Source organism: Octodon degus, unplaced genomic scaffold, assembly GCF_000260255.1.
Source record: "Octodon degus isolate 3935 unplaced genomic scaffold, OctDeg1.0 scaffold00062, whole genome shotgun sequence".
NCBI classification, from domain to species: Eukaryota; Metazoa; Chordata; class Mammalia; order Rodentia; family Octodontidae; genus Octodon; species Octodon degus.
In genome coordinates this window covers 4,308,577-4,325,165 of record NW_004524638.1, presented here as the reverse complement: position 1 = coordinate 4,325,165, position 16,589 = coordinate 4,308,577, and the positions used below count along the sequence as shown (strand labels likewise).

The following is a 16,589-nucleotide window of genomic DNA, read 5'->3' as shown; positions in this document are numbered from 1 at the left end:
TACTGGATGGTTAAGACCAAGGTAAAGCAGGACCTGTGCAACAAGAGTTGTAGCTTTTGGGTCTGAGAAGGTCAGTAAAATCCCCTCAGGATTTATCCTGAGATCCTGTACCTCAGATTGTAGAACCTTTGTCAGTACAGCCATGTGGATGAGTCATGGCCATTGCTTGGCCAATGTGTAGAGCCCAGTCTGGACAGGTTAGCAAGACTGTCTCCCGAGGGGGCAGAGGGAGCACTGGGTCTGTAATACTGTGCAGTGTCTGGGTTTGAACCCCAGCATGGCACTACCTCAGTTCACAAAAGCTTCTGTTTGTAAACTGTGGTTCATAAACAAAAAGAACTCAGCAAAAGTTTACTTCTGTTCCCAATCTCCACCTTGGGTGACAAAGATGACCACGGCCATCTTGCCCACACAAACTTGCCCATAAACTGAGATACCGCTGTACTGGAACATAAAATAAGGGCCGTGTTTAGCAGTGTTGGTCGGCTGAGGCCCTTTAACTCTCCAGGCTTCTCGCCTCCCCAAGCCTCTTGCATTGAGCCCAGCAGTGAGTAGGCTGCACTGGAGAAAAGAAAGAGAGTGGACCACTTTGTTTTTGGTTTTTCTTTTCTTTTTTTTTCCCCCTGTATTTTAGGGAAGGAACTACTGGATGTTCAGGGTCTCACTACTAGATCAGACTCACAGTGATCCACCTGTTTTTAGCCTCCCAAGAGCTGGGATTACAGGCATGCGCCATCATGCCCCGTCTCAATGTCTCAGCATGCGCTGGGCGCGGGGCCAGCACGGCAAGCCCCGGGATCGAACCCTCATGGCCCCTGCACCTGCTTGCGGGCACTTTAATCCGCTGAGCTATTTGGCCTGTACCTGTTTTTTCTTTTGTTGTCAAGAGACAGTAATGATCTCCAGCATCTACCTAAATGGCTTTAACAACAGCTGGTATTTGAAAGTGCTTTCAGTGCTGTCCACTGAGAAGATTCCTGCACACACTAAACAAAGCTTTCAGTGAGAAGATGAGGTGTAGAGAGGGGAGGCGATCTGCTGAGGCTCCTGGAGGCTTTCTGGAGGCCAGAAGGGCGTGAACCAGCAGTCTGAGAGGGGCTGGTGCCAAGCCGGAAGCTGCGCCCGCGCCCTTCCGGGTGCCTGAGTGGCTGTGCCTTGCCGGTGAGGCCGAGGCTCTCCTGGAATGCCTGAGGCCGCGCTGCTGCTCCCTGTCCTGTGCAGGGACTGAGTAACCCAGCACTGCTGCGGTGCAGGCACCTCCCCGGGGATCGCCAGACTGCTGCAGGCTCTTACGGGGGAGGTGCGGGACATCCAGAGGGCCCCGCAGAAGCAAGTACGGCGGAGTCCTTCCCCCAGAGAGAAGGTGCCATCGCGGCAGGGAGCACCTGCCGCCCTGCCCTCCAGCTGTGGAGCAGGGCCTGGTGTGCTGTTCCCAGCACTGAGGGCAGGTGCCCTTCAGAACTTCCCAGCGTCCTCTGCGCTGCCTTGTTGTTGGCGATGGAGCTGCTGGGGTACTGGGTTGCTCTGGGGAGCAGGCCGTGCCAAAGGTCTGTAAGGGAAGAAAAGGCCCCGGAGGAAGCGTCACCGTCGCTTTTCTCCAGCTTTCTGTGAAGTCCACACTGGAGCAGTGGCAGCCCTTGTGCACAGGACCTCACCAAGCTGCATGTCAGGATGGCTCTGGGGTGGCCCAAGAGAGCTCCCCAGGCTGATAAGCATGTGTTGCTGGCTGTCCTGTCACAGCCTCCGGCACCTCATGCAGCCATTTCAGTGCTGTGTCCGGATAAGGATCTCTGAGGAGGCTACGTTTTTAGTTCCCTGAACGCGCAGGCTGCCCACAGATCACAAGTTGCTCCACGATAGCGCTGAGCCGAGATAACGTTTACAGCAAAGCTGGTCTGATGCAGCGTCCGTGACTGACAGCAGCTCCACCATTGGTGGAGTGGGGTGAGCACCCAGGACAGGCTGTTCTCAGAATGGAGGACTTGGGTGTGCTTCCCACACCTCTCCACCTAGAACTCTTGAAATCAGACCAATTAAAAGCTCTCTTGTGGGCAGGGGACATGATCGATGGATGGGGGCCTGGGAGCCACCAGACCCACATGTCAGCCATGCCTGGCTGCTTGTGCAGATGTCTTCTGAGACACGGGGCTATTGGGATCAGTCTTAGGGATGTGACCCGGGGGCTGGCGCAGAATCGTGGTTCAGCGATCCTTTCTGTTCTCGTAGCACGTGTGTGCAGTGCATGCGTCTTGCGGTCCTCTTGTCCCTTTCTCATAGCTTTCCTTTGGTTCCAATGCAGTCTTGTTTTTTACTTGAATGAAATAGCTCACTGCCAAATCCATTCAAGGTAAGCACTGTCACTTACAGCCCTTTTGTCTTTTGCTTGTTTCTAGAATCCTGTCACACCTGGGATTGAGGTGCTTGTAACCTGAAGATGCAGCATATCCACTCAGCCCTGCAGAGGAACTCCACGGCTTTTTTCCTTGAGCTTGGGAATACGTGGGCATTTGGAGAATCGAGGTAAGGAACATTCTCCTCCTGAGCCTGTGGCCCCCAAAAGAGCTTTTAGAATTGATGCTCTCCGCAGGGTAGCCTGCAGGACAGGCCCCGAGCTCCTGGCACATCTTCTGGTGCTCCCAGGTGCCGGGGAAGCTGGTTTCTCATAATTCACCCTGGCATCCTTTTCAGCGTTTGGTCCCCCTGAGCGTGGTGCCCACCACTCTGCCTGTTCCTAGCTAAGGGAGGAGCCGGCTAGTTCTTAGGGGCATTTGCTACCCTCTGCAGCTGTCCCGTGCTGATCTGTGTGCGCTACCTTGGGAAGAAGGGAGGAAGGCAGCTGGGGATTACACGGTCGGGTTGGCGCATCTGGAGTGTGAGCTTCCCCCTCCCCCCTCAAGCCCCTCCCCATCTGGGCCAGGCTGAGCCTCCTCCCTCCACCTCCATCGCGTGCTCCAGCTGTGCAGCCTCTGCAGCTGCCTGGGGTAGCGGAAAGCGCTGCAGCCCGAGGTCTTCCAGGGGACCAAGGCTCTCCTGTTCTTCTGCTTGTTTCGCCTTGGCCAGATGGCTCAACCTCAGGAAGCCTTGCTCTGTATGTCTGTACTAGGACGGACCAGTGCTTGTCTCATGAGGGAACAGTGGGTACTGATCGACAGCCTACACACCAAGCTTAGCTGGCTGCCTGGCACGAGCAGGAGACGCTCCAAAACAGGAAGGGCTATTTTTGCTTATTAATTTTCAATGGATTGATTTTGCTATTTGGAGTTCCATTTATGTGCCAGGCCACTTCTAAGTCCTTGGTCTGCTCTTCTGTCTGCTGAGAACCATCATGTCAGCCTGGGCAGTAGCTTGGGAATTGCCTGTCTGCCCACTCCTGCTCCCTGTCCCATGTAGAGCTGATTATTCCCGTAGTAGTCCCCATGCAGAAGGCAACGGAAGACCTGGCTACTGCACCCAGTTGAATTTCTTCTACTTTATCCCCTTCCTGTCATCATGACTAGAGAACCTGCGTAGAGAGGAGGTAATCTTATATGTCCTAGTACCACCGCCTCCCTCCTCTCACACGTTGGCACTGCTGACCTGCCCTGGTGTGCTGTGCTCCCAGGATGCAGGGAAACGGTGTGGAAAGGCCTTGTCCTGTGCCAAGGGGCAGAGCCAGGCCTCACACGGGGTGCTGTACATGTGCCAGCTACAGCCATCCCTCTGTGCCTTTGGGGACCCCAGGGTGACTCAAGTCTGGGGGACAAGTTCTTCCCATGAAGTGGCCTACTGTTTGGGCATCATCCGTGCCCATCCTCCTGTATGCTCTACCTCTAGCCCACTCGTGGTGCACATGGCCACCGGAAATCGGTGTAAGTCACTGTTACTGTGTATTAAGTAGGAAATAATGAAAGAAAAAGGCTCCACAGTCTTTGCCATGGGTGCCCTTTTTCGTGCACATTTTCCCATTGCAGTTGGCTGAATCTACGAATACGGAGCCCATGGATGCAGAGTGCAGACCATCCCTAGGAAGGTGAGGAGAGGCCAGGGAGCTTCTCCGGCTCCTGAGAGATGCCTGGGAGTAAGTCCTCCTCAGCGCTGAGCCACTGCTTAGCAGCAAGCCTTTCTGTCCCCTGGAGCACAGTCCCCAGCTACACTCACAGTTTCCTGTCCTTCCCATTTTGTGACCCAGTTTTCCACCTGGGGAAGGGGTCAGACTTCCTCTCACTGTGAAGCCAGCAGCTCCCCTGCGGGAGTGCGCATGACTGCCTTGCAGTGGCTGTCCGGGACTTAGCTGGCCTTGAGCTCTGTTTGGGGGCTGTGCTCCTGCCCTGGGCGTCCAGCTGACAGGCAGCAGGGCTGTAACTGTGCTGCAGCCTTTCCTGCCGTCACTCGCTGTTCCTTGCCATGGCCAGGGCTGGAGCAAGCAGTTCAGGATGGAAGAAAGGGCAGAGGGGAGCCAGTCATGGGCAGTGAGCCTGTCCTTGGTGCGGTGCCGTGGCTGTGGCAGAGAGCAGCGTGCTGCTGCCTGTGAGTGGTAGAGAGGCTTCGGGAGTCGGATGGGGTGTAAGAAGAGGGATTCCTTTAGGATTCAGCTACTGAGAGCAAGGAGATAGGGTGGAGGTAGCCCACTGTGCGGAGCGTGTACTGCGGTGGAGCTGGTCTGTCAGGCCCCGAAAAGGGCTGGCATTAGCACTCTTGTCCACAGTGTGATTTGTGTTCGAGGCCCTTTTGTCACATGGAAGTCGTCGCCTTTACCCTGCTGCCTGGGTAGCAGTGCAGCACACCTTTCTATCTGCGCTTGTGGACCCCGTGCGTGGACAGAGACAGCAGGAGTACAGACCTGGGCACCGGAGAGCCACCCCACTTCACCTCCTGCTCCCCTGTGACCCTGGCAAGCATAGCTCTCGAAACTGTGCTTTTCCAGCTGCAAATGCCCCAGGCCTGTGTGGGGTGGCTGTGGAGACTGCAGACATGGTTGAGGCGTGGGCACCCTCATAGTCAGTGTTCTCTTGCAGGCCCTGACCTGTCTAGCACATCGCCATCTAGGTACTGGCCTCTCACCCGCCCCTCCCTGATGAAGGGTTTCTTCCTCTTGGCTGTACTGGCTGTGTTCCCCAAGAGTTCATGTGCTAAAGCTTAGTCTCAGATATTTCTGCTGTGCAACAGAAAACAGATGAAGATAGTAGGGTTTTATTGTGTTTTGGAGACAGGGTGTCACTGTGTTATCTAGGCTGGCCTCTGACTCTTAGTGATCTTCCTGCCTCAGCCTCCTGTATCCTGGGACCGCAAGCACATCCCACACCTGGCATCTTCATCTTTGCCCCTCCTCTTGTTGTCTTGTCCTCTGCTGCCTGGATTGCTTTCCTTGGCTCCCTGTCCACTGGTCCCATGCTGGTGGTCGCTGGCCATGTGCAGGGCATTAGCAGGCCCCTGCCTGCCTGGGTGTGCAGTGAAACAGCACTGGTCACAAGCTGCAGAGCACGCAGGTCAAGGTGGCTCCCGTAGTCAGCATTTGTGGCAGTAGAAAGGGTCCTGGCCCACTTGGAGCTCTATGAACCTTAACCCTTGAAAGAGAGACATCTTCCGATACTACCTCTGGTATTGGCCAATTTTTCTATTACTGTTTTTGTGGTTTCATGCTGAGGTTTTGGGCACATTGCATTTGATCTGCAGTTTATTTTTAGCAGTAAAAACAGAGTTCGGTTAATGTCAGGGCAAATGCAGAGGAGGGATTCGTAAGTCTTGGGGAAAATGTGCCTAATTTTATCTCTGCTGATAACATCTGTCCCCAAGCCTGCACAGTCATACTGCAGTCATAGCTGCCTGGCAAGGCTCTGTGGAGGCAAGAGCAGTGGCCGGGTCCGGCCCCAAGGACAGGTGGGTTTCTAGGTCTCGGTCCAGCGTGTCCAGCTGCTGGGTGCACGGTGATCACCCCTGCAGCATGCTGTCTGGCTGCGGTCAGCATCTTCAGCACCGAGTGGGGCTGCAGGGTCCTCAGGAGCAGTGAGCACTGGCTCTGCTGCAGCTCTTCTCCCTGTGCGGCCCGCTGTGGAATGACCGCCTTCGGTCTTCTCCCTCTGTAGCCCCGGTCTCGGTTCTGAGGACAGGTGCAGAGGCCGGGCCTGGGAACCATCATCTTGGGTTGCGGGGATGTGAGGACGCTGGCTCTGGCCTTGATGGTGCAGGCATCCCCCTCCATCAAAGGCTGCCCATTCTGCCTCGAGAGGCGAGGTGAGCCCCGCCATGTGCCCAGCTCTTTACAGTGTATAAAGTGTTTTCTCCTGTCTCTTCCTTTGTTTCATTGCTGGAATTTCTAGCAATGCATGGGAGGAGGAAGATCCTCAATCTCGCTGATGAAGGAGCTGGAGACCTGGAGAGGCCTGGGGGCCCTGGACCCCCTCGCTCCCTGGTGGTGGCTGTCCCATGAGCGTGTGGGTCTTTGCCGTGTGGCCCTTGCACCGTCAGTGTGGTCTGACCTCCAGCTTGCCTCCTGCTCACTGCTCCGGCGGTGCTGCCCACCTTTCCCTGCTTCTCCCCTTCTGCCTCTCTCAGCTTCTCTATTTTTCACCTTCTCCAGCTCTGTCATCTCAGGATGAGGATGATTCTTTCTGTGCCTCTCTTGTGTGAAGGAGTCTGGTCTCCTGGGGCTGTGCTCAAGGTCCTGTCTAAGTTGGGGGTCCTGGGGTCCCCATGTCCACTTCCCCAGCACCTTGCATGGTGACTGGGTTGGCAGGACACCCCAGTTCCTTCCCTGCCCTCACCTTTCTCCTGCTATGAGCCAGGGGCTGCAATGGACAGAAGCCAACAGAATGAATAAACAAACCATCTCTGTCTTTCAAGGCTTAAATGTACCTGGTCATGCTAATCATTAGAGAAGCAGAGGCAGAGCCCGCTAAGATGAAGACAGAAGCGCACTTCGTCCATAGCCATTTCTGTGTCTTTGTACCCGTGTCTGTAGCTCTGTGTCTGTGAGGAGAGAGGTTTGTTGTAAGCACTGGCCCGCAGCTGTGGAGGAGCCTGTAACGCCCAGTACACTTCCTTGCTCTGGAGTTCTGCTCTGCTGCTATGTGATGCTCGGCGCTCATCCTTTCCATTTTGTAGGAATCAGCCACTTCTCCCCAAGCCCGGCTTTCCATTGGAGAATGGTGTTAGCTTGCTGCTGCCAGGCTGGGCGGGATCTCACAGAGAACGCCTCTGCTGACAGAGCTATGATGTGTGTGTGTGTGTGTGTGTGTGTGTGTGTGCGCGCGCGCGCGCGCCAGCACACACCTTTGCAGGTTTCCCTCTGTGTGCGAAGCGAACTGTAGTGCATTCCAGGCCTGACGTCTCACCACGTCCTGCACACCTTTTAAATGATTCCTCTTGTTCGCCCCACTGTAAGGGAAGGGACTGAACGGAGAGGTCACCGAGTCCACATGGGCAGGGAAGCGTGCTGGGGACATAAGGCTTTTCTCCTTGAGGAGTTGGCCCAGGCTGTCTGCAAGCCAGAGCTCGTGTTACCCTTACAGGCCTTTGCGCGTGTGAGTCCCAGTGCCCTGCCCTACTGCGTGGATGTCCCTGTTGTCCCTCTCCTCCTCTTGCATAGCTCCCTTTGCATAGTCCCTGCTTCTCCTGGAGCCCCTCGGCTCACCCACCGCTGCACTCCCCAGCTGAGGCACACAGAATGTGGTGATGGAGCCAGTACCCACCAGGGCTCCCTCTGGGCCAGTGGCCTCACACTCATTTTCTGCAGGGCCAGGCAGGCACGAGAACTGAGCAGGCCTCGAGGGGACCCAGCAGGCAGCGTCCGGAAGCCCTGGCTTGTGGCACAGGCCCAGCTGCAGGATGATGCCTTTGTCTGCTGAGTGGCCCGGAACCTACCTCTCTGTGGCTTAGGCCCTGTGTCTGACAGCTGCTCAGGGGTGTGTGGACTACCGTCTCTGTGTGGGGCTAGCCTAAAGGGGACAGTGGCCGGCCCAGGTCACTGACACTGACTCTTGAGGGCCTGCATGCCCAAGTGATCACAGTGAGTTTTTAAAGGAAAACTGGAAGCTGGAGAGCAGAGGACCCTGCTCTTTGCTGTCTTTCTTGTTTGCCACCTGCCCTGACAGTGTCACTGCCCAGCATTTACGAGGGTGGCACTATTCTAGGAGAAGCAGGTGCTCCTTGTGGTCTATGGGGGGGGGCTCGGTTTGTATCCTACACTTCTCAGCAGCCTCAGCTCAGTGCCATTGGGGTGACACTGTGGCCAGGCATGGCCCCTGGGGTCCGATAGCCTTGCCCCACCTCAAATCGCAAGGGTGGTGTTTCTGCAGCTGCTGCCTGTCCCATGTTTCCATGTCCCCGCTTTTTGCCTCTTCCATTTCCAATTTATGATTCACTCTTTGTCTGAAGTTCTGGCTGTAAAAGATATATGCAGGCTCGATGAGTCTCAGTAAACATGCAGCCCCTACCTATGCCTCCTGGGCTCTTGAATGCCAAGCAGGGATCCAGTTTGTGGCTTCCAGGAAGCAAGAGCTGCCCTACCCCCTTGCTGCCCACCTGTGGCACCTTCCAACCCTTGGCGCTGTGCTAGGAAGCCCTGACTGCTGACCTCAGCCTTCAGCCTGGGGTGCTACAACCCACAGCTCACGGGATTACCCAGCCCACTGGGTGTGGAGTTGACGCTTTGGGTTTTCCACGGTGAAAAACAGTCCCCAGGGCGGGCAGGGCTCCACCCATTGTCTGCAGGGTAGTGTGACCATGTGGGAGGGAAACAGCCGTGTCAAAATAATGCAAGGACTGTGCTCACCGCAAAGTAAGGGCACCTGGGAGAAGTGAGCTGCAGCTTCGGGGGTTCGGGGGAGGCATCTCTTCTGCGCGGGGCAGGGGAGGGGAGCAGCAGGCGGGCTGACACACTTCCTGTGACCGATGCCACTCACCCAGGCTAGAGAGTCTCCTACTACCTGCTCGCTTCCGCCTCTCACGCACAGGCTGTGAAAAATTGCCTAGGGAGCGAAACTAACTCTCCTTCCACGGGTTTTCCCTTCACGCCTATGTGGGTTTGGGCTGCTGTGCACAGACCCGCAAATGGGATAGCTTGTGAGCCACAGAAACTTGCTGCTGCAGCCTGAGGACGCAAGGCCAGGAGCAGAGGTGGCCGCTGGTGTCTTCCCAGAGCTGCTGCTCTCTGGGTCCTCCCGCAGCGGGAGGAAAGAGGAAGGTCGGGGCCTCCTCGCCGGGGCGCTGGTCTCAGTCCTGAGGGCTCCGCTCCAGCAGCCCTCCCGCTGCTCCGTCCTGCCTCCAGGTGCAAGCTCCCCGGGCGGGGGTACCCGGCATTAATTCTGCGGTGCACGCGCATTCAGGCCACTGCGGCCCCCCACGGTATCTCTGTGACGTCGCCGATGAGCACGCCTTCAGCAGTCTGTATCACTCTGAAGCTGAGCCTCAGTTCCTCGAGCGCAGAGACGTAGCGCAATGCACGGTGTTTCGAGGCGCTCTTGTGGGTCTTGGCCATGCTGTCGATGAGATGCTTACGAGCTGGCTTCCGTGCGTGCGTTTTGCTCTTCCTACGTTACTCTTTCTTGTTCAGTAGGGTATGTGGATGCGCTTCTCTAAGGCAGCCTTGATGAAGCGCTGCAAACCAGGCTCCCCCAAACCATACAAGTGTCATCTCTACATAGCGTGGCGGCTGGAGGTCTGTAGACGTGTCCTTAAGACTGTGTCCCTGCCAGGGACTCTGCGCAGGAATCGACCCTTCGGTCCTGCAGTCCCACTTCCGGAGTCTGCGCTCTGGGCCCGCGTGGTGCTTCCGTGGGCGCCAGCCTCCTCGGGCCTGCCGCTCCCCAGCGCGGTGTGCAGTGTCCCGGGAGCGAGGGATTCTGCACCCTGCCTGGTGCCCAGATCCGGAGGACCCGGTGGCAGGCTTGTCCCTTCCCTGATGACATCGGCCTCCGAGCTGGATACAGTAGCAGGGCCAGATTGCGAGGAGGTTTCTGTCTGTGTCGAGCATCACGCTGGGCGCTGTCGCAGAGCTGTGTAAATCTCCCCTTTGTCGTCGTGCTTTCAGTGACCCGATGCTCACAGCCGCTCTTGCCTGAAATGCTCATCGTTTCCGTACTGGCCAAGTACTGAGCTGCTTTTGCCATCATTTGTCAGTTAGAACCCTACAGCAAGGCATAATTCTCCTTTCTTTTCTATTGGAAAACATTACTCACTTATATCAGGAAGGACTCAGGTTCTTATTATGTTGGTTATAATCTGTGACTACAGTTATTTTGCTCCTTAGATTTTCTTAAATTTGGCCACTAGTATACCTTTCTGTCTTGGTTCCACGTCATGGATTTTGGCATTTTTCCATTATTTTTCTTTTTCTTTTGTGGTACCAGGGATTGAACTCAGGACCCTGCACTTGCCAGGCAGGTGCTTATTCTGCTGAGCTATCTCCCCGGCCCCTGGCCATTACTGTTTAAGTTCCACCTTATGTTCTGTCCAGGACTCACCATGTACCAAGCCTCTCCCAGCCTTTGGCCAGCCATAGGGCCTGTGGTATTCTTGTATTGTCTGGATTCATGACGAGCAGCCATCAGATGAACCCAAACTGAGGGACATTTTACCAAGTACCTGGTGAGAGGACAAACAATAGCTGAAGGCGTCTTGGGGGCAGGGAGACAGTGCAGCAGCTTAAGCACTTATCTGGCAAGTGCTTCCCAGGACAAAAAATAAAAGTCTTTGAGTTTTACAAGGACTAAGGGCCATGACAGCTAAGCATAGCATTTGGTTGTGTTCTCTGTTGGATAGAGACATTCTTGGTAGGACGCAAATGAGTTTTGTGATTAAGCAGCAGTATCTGCTAGTTTCTTCTTCTTTCTTTTTTTTTTTCTTTAAATGATGTGGTACAGGCTCTTACTCGGTAGCTTGGATTCATAGTGATCCTCCTATTTTTAGCCTTATTCATATGCCACCATGCCCAGTCTTGGTGGCCGGCTCAGCCCACCCAGAGGATTGAACCCCGGGCCCTGCGCTTGCCTAAGCCGGTGCTTAGTCCCCTGAGCTATCTCACCAGTCATTACTATTTCCTGATCCAACGAGATAATTATACTGTGGTATTATAGAACAATAACATTGAAAATTCACAATGCTATATGGGAATTCTATAGGTGTTTTTCAACTCCTAATTTTATTTTTTGTTACTGGGACTCAGACTTGGGGCCTCACGCTCACCAAGCCGGCGCTGTGCTGCTGAGCTTCATCTCTAGCCCTTGAACTCTTAACTTGTAAGTTCAAGATTATCTCAAAATGAAAACTAAAAGAAGAAATTGTTCAGTAACAAAAATTCACATTTTCCAATTTTGAATGTCATTAGTTAAACTAACCAGGCCATATCATAGTACTGTTGGTATAGAAGTGACCCATTTCTGTAAAAACAAGACAGAACAATACAGAAGAGATACATATTTAGCTACACACAAGAGAAATTCTAAGAAAGGTTTGTGTTTCCTGTTAGCAGACATTTCTTGTAACTGTGATTGGAAGGTGTGAGGTAGTGAGAGCTTTTACTTTTTGGTCTTTTTAAAAATAAACAGCGTGTTTTCCTACTGTAGTGGGGAATCACAGGCAGTGGCTGGATGTGTGGGTGCCGCCCACCTGCGTGTGCTGAACGCTGAGGCTCCTCACCCAGTTCCTGGCTGCCTCTGTACAGCCAGGCCTGTGCACCCAGTCTTGCTGGAGCTCACTCCAGTTTTTCAGTCTCCCCACCATGATCTGTGAAAAGCATCGCTTGTAGATGCAAACCGGCCTGCAGGCCAGACCTTTGCGGCAGTGTCAGCCCCTCATGTCACCTGTACCTGAGGAATGGCAACTGTCCACCTTTGAGAACTCTGGGAAGAACTTTCTTCCTAAACTCCAGCTGTTTCCGTCTCCCCAAGAAGCACAAGTTAGAAATTCACAGAGTGACAGTCTTCCTCCTCATGTGAGAGAGCTTGGCACCTCCACCCCATTAATGAATGAGCTGTCCTTGTGCTCCCAGAAGTCTGCCGTGGCCTACAAGGGCCTTTTGTAGCTAGGGCAAAATTTCTTCCAGGTAGTCAGTTTCATGGACAGGTGTGAGCAGCGGGCACTCCTTGATTGGAGAAGGGAAGAGCCAGATGAGGAGAAATATCTCGAGTGAGGGCTGTGGGCACTGAGCTGCCAGTGTTGGTCACTGTTGCCTCTTGCACCTGCGGGACGCTCTTCCACCTGATCAGTAGGAGACTGAAGCAAAAAGGCCGAGTCTATTGCTTTGGGTGCTTGCTGAGCTGGTGAGCAGCTGCCCCCCTCCTGCCAGACCCTTCCTTCCTACACATGGACTCCTTCTCTGGCATGGTTTCTGCCACTTCTTTCAGATCTTGAGGCTCCTTGATGGTAGCTTCATTTTGTCTTCTGGTTTCTTCAGTGATGTCTCTATGGACTAACCTAAGCCGTGAATGCTGTGCGTCAGGCCGCGCAGTCCGTGGGTGCCTTCACTGAGTTTGGCTATGCAGACCGTGGCCAGGTATTGCATTATTGTTCATCTTCGTCACTCCTGAGGCTGGAGGCCTCCTAGGGACAGGGATTGTTCCAGAAGCCCGAGACTTCCCAGGGCTTCAGTATGCTGTCCTCGTGTCTGTGTTCATTTAGAGGGTAAAGCCCTGGGAGGAAAGGTTTTTGCAAGCTCGTGAGCACTGCGCAGTTGTTTCTCCTACAGAATTATGGCTATATATTCCTAGACATTATAAAATACAGGCAAGTCAATGTTAGCACACACCAGCCTTGTGTCAGTGCCGCCTTTGGGCTGATGACAGAATGGCCAAGTCATACGGTGCACAGCTTGTACCACATAGCAGGCTGGGTGTCTGTTCAGTTCTTCAGCAGAAATAATTTTTGCGGGGAGCAAAGGTATGGACAAAAAATAGAGGTGAGAATAATCTCTCAATAAAAGTAGTCAACTTCTAACTGCAAAGGTAAAAGAAATGACTACGTCTGATGTGGTCAGACATTGTTTCAGCTCTAGCCAGAAAAGCATCACATAACAAAGTATGTGTTTTAAAAACAATCACTCCATAAAGGGCTTATTCTGCATGTCTTATATTAAGCACAGGTCCCATTATAGAAAAAAAATATATATATTACCTTTCCATTTTTTTTTTTTTTTTTGGAACAGGATCTCACTATCCAGCTTGGTCTTATAGGGTTTCAGTGGCCGGTTCAGTGCTGGGCTGGCATAGCATGTGGTACCGGGAATCAAACTTGGGTTCTTGCCTTTGCCAGGCAAGTGATTAGACTGCCAAGCTATCTCTCCAGCTCAGAAAAAATATTTAATAATCCTTTTTCATTCTCTCTTTCAGGCTGCTCTTGTCAAATGGCACCTGTAGGGGAAATATTAATTGAACTATTAACTTTTTTTTGATCTTATATTTTTGGTACAGGGTCTCACTGCACAGCTTGGACTCATAGTGATCCTCCTGTTTCGGCCTACCCATTTCTGGGATTACAGGCATGCACCACCATGCTGTCTCAGTGGACAGCTCATGGCTCCTAGGGCAGGGCTGGCACAGCATGTGATGCTGAGGATTGAACCCGGGTCCTTGTGCTTGCCTAGGCAGATGCTTAGACTGCTGAGCTATCTCTGCTGCCCCTCTATCTGGTTTTAAGACATGAAAAACACATAAAAGTTATTGAAAGTGACCTTATCTAGAGTTCTTTGAGCATTCCAAATTATGTTCTTAAAAGTAAGAGTACAACATAGTACTTTGAGACGCTCCCTGAAGACTCACCTAATGCTTGCTAAATCCAATGAAAGAGGTGGTTGTGCAGACACCATGTTTTTGTATGAGTCCATGCCACATAAGCACAAGCAGCCAAGTGACCATATAGGGTTGTCCTGATCTTCAGTGCTTCCGGTGCCCAAGGGGTGTCTGGCATTATGTCTAGGATGCAGTGTTAATTCTGCTTGAATCTCACTGTATTCTGCAGGGCAGTTTAGTACCTGATCTTTTTTCTTAATAAGATTCTGATATAGAAAATGGACTTTAGTAGGAAGCATAGCTCAATAGACATGCTTTCAGAAAGATCAGCTGATACATAAGTATATCCAGGGCTTTGCAGCAGGAATCTTGCAACGTGCTTAGTAGACTGACAAGAGAGCCCCAGTAGAAGTTGCAATTTGGAACAAGCTTCCCTGGGCCTGTTTCCCAAGCTTCCAACTGACCTGTACCTTGGCTGATGGCCTGCCTCAGATTCCTGCCTGCAGCAGAGAGTTTACTCAGTCTGCTTTTACTGGGTGTCAGTTGTGTTTGTGGCTGTTGGTGTCCAGTTTTAGGAAGCTACTTCTGCCATGGTGCTTTGGTCTTACAAACCATGAAAGATCCGCTATTTGCTCTCACCTACACCGAGCGCTGAGGCTACAGTTGCAGGGCCTCTCCTAATGCTTGTTCCAAGGGAGTGGACAGTGTGGTCATCAGCCTCAGTTCTGAAGACTGAACCTGTCTCAGGACTTGGACTTCGCTGGTGAGTTACTTCAGAAGACCACTCTGGTCCCTGCTTTTCTCCACAACAGCATTGTCATGGATGGCTTTGATGGCTCCTGCTCTAGGGCCCTGAGGGCTCTCCTAAGCTGTCAGGGTATGGGCCTCTGGCAGTTAGAAGGCAAATGTTACCTGCAGCAATTACGCATCAGTCTGCTGTGATGACACAGGCAGATGCGGGAGGAGGTCTGGGTTTTATTGTTTTACAGTGCGTTCTCAGTGTTCGTCTCCTCTGGACCTTGAGCTTGGCACAAGGGGTAGGGTAACCCTGCCATGGCTGGCCCACTTCAGATCTCACTCCCAAAGCATAAATGCAGTTCTGGCAGAGTTGGTACATTTGCTGCTGTGTTTCTGATATCATGGTGCCTGGTCCAGGGCGACAGCCTACCTATACCTCTCTGTGCCTCCTTTTATATTTCGTCCTTCTAAAATGGAGGTAATTACATTAGTTTCCTACAAGGCTTCTATGGGCATTAACTCAGGACTTGATTGCACCTGGCTAGGTAGGGGCTAGTGAGGGCTCTATAATGACTTATATGTTGACCCTGAACATTAAGCTATGGTTATGGCCTGGGGGTAAGCAATGTAATTCTTTCATTTCTCAATTACAAATTTCATTCATTCATGCATTGATTCACTGAACCAAATCATTTCAAGAAACACATCATGAGATTGTCAAGTGCTAGAGTTTCAAAGATGGGCAAACCTTTACAGAAGACTTCACAGTCTTCTGGGAAATGTAGAGACCCAAGTTTCCACCAGCACAGCTGCTATGATACTTGGGCCAGTGAGAAATGGGGATGCATGGATTTTGGGCTTCAAAAATGTACATGGACCTAATACAGAAAAGTCAATCCCTCTCCCTGAGTCCTGGCTTTTCGACGGGAGGTGTTGTGTCCCAGGTTTTAGGTCCTTGCATGACCCAGAAGGTGTGCAGTGGGTACATGCCTTTTCTCCAGGAGTTTGTCCTTTTCCCCAAGTAGAAGGACAGCCAGTTGTCATGACACTGCCCATCAAGGCTCATATTCTAGAATACTCTGAGGAGTGCTGAGGCAATTGCCATTCACTAGAGCTGCCCTAGAGGGTCATTATTAGGTGACACTTTAAGTCTCTCGCTCTTGCTAAAAGATGACTAATTTTGAGTGGGGAAGTGAGGGGTTGTGAAATGCCCCTGTCTGCACATCTGGCTTCCCTGTCAAATCAAATAGTTAGTTCTGATAAGTTCTTTGGCTTCTGTGAAATGGCCTGACCATGCCTAGCTGTGGGCGGCACTGATAATGAACCCAACGGGGAACGCGCAGAGCAGGAGGTGGGAGCCCGGGTGGGAGGGTGGCTTCTTCGCCTGTTTCAGAGGAATAGAAAGTCTTTAGGTTGGTTAGTGATGTCTGCTGCTTTCTCTGTTTCCATGGAAGATGAAGTTAGAGTGGACTTAACTGACCAACAAGTGACAACTTGAATAGAGCAGCTAGTGACAGAGGCGACTTTCTGGAATGATGTGCTCTTTTCAGGGTATCTCTGCAGAATTCTTCTTCAGAACCCACCAAGCACTTAGGCTGTCCTTATGGTAGTGTCTGGGGGCTTGGGACACATTGTGGCCTCAAGGAATTTTCCAGGCTGTCCTGTCTCCCTGGGACCTTGGTGTCCATCCTGCTGGCAGAGACGCAGTAGACAGTAGGGAAAGCCTACCCGTTTCTTTTAAAAACCCTTTTTTTTTTAAAACTTATAGATGCATACAGACTTTGAAATGGTGCATATTTATGGGGTCGCCTGTGGTGTTCTGTCGCGGGTGCTCGTTGTGTGACTCTAAATCAGAGTACACGTTGCTCTTTTGTTTACCGTTGCCTTGTGATGCCGATATTCCAAATCTTGTCTTGTAGTTTTTTTCAAATACACAAAACATTATTAGTATCTGTAGTCATCACACTGTGCAGTAGCATCCCAGAGCATCTTACTCTTATGTCACCGTAGCTTCGCAGGTTGCCCCGTCTCCCGCTCCCCCTTTGTCCCTCCCACCACCTCTAATAATAACCACCTCACTCTGACCTTCTGTAATACTGTTCTTTTCAGCTGGGTGTGATCCTAGGACATCGGTCAGTTCCTGGCTTGTTT

At 52.3% G+C, this 16,589-nt stretch overlaps 1 long non-coding RNA gene across 1 annotated transcript in view; it reads left to right on the top strand.

The window, feature by feature from the left end:
* The window catches only part of LOC111817566, a 231,052-nt gene that overhangs the window by 152,837 nt on the left and 61,626 nt on the right, over window positions 1-16,589 (top strand). Inside the window, exon 3 of the long non-coding RNA XR_002821731.1 lies at window positions 2,394-2,520. This is a non-coding gene — a long non-coding RNA (uncharacterized LOC111817566). The remainder of the gene's footprint in view (window positions 1-2,393; window positions 2,521-16,589) is intronic.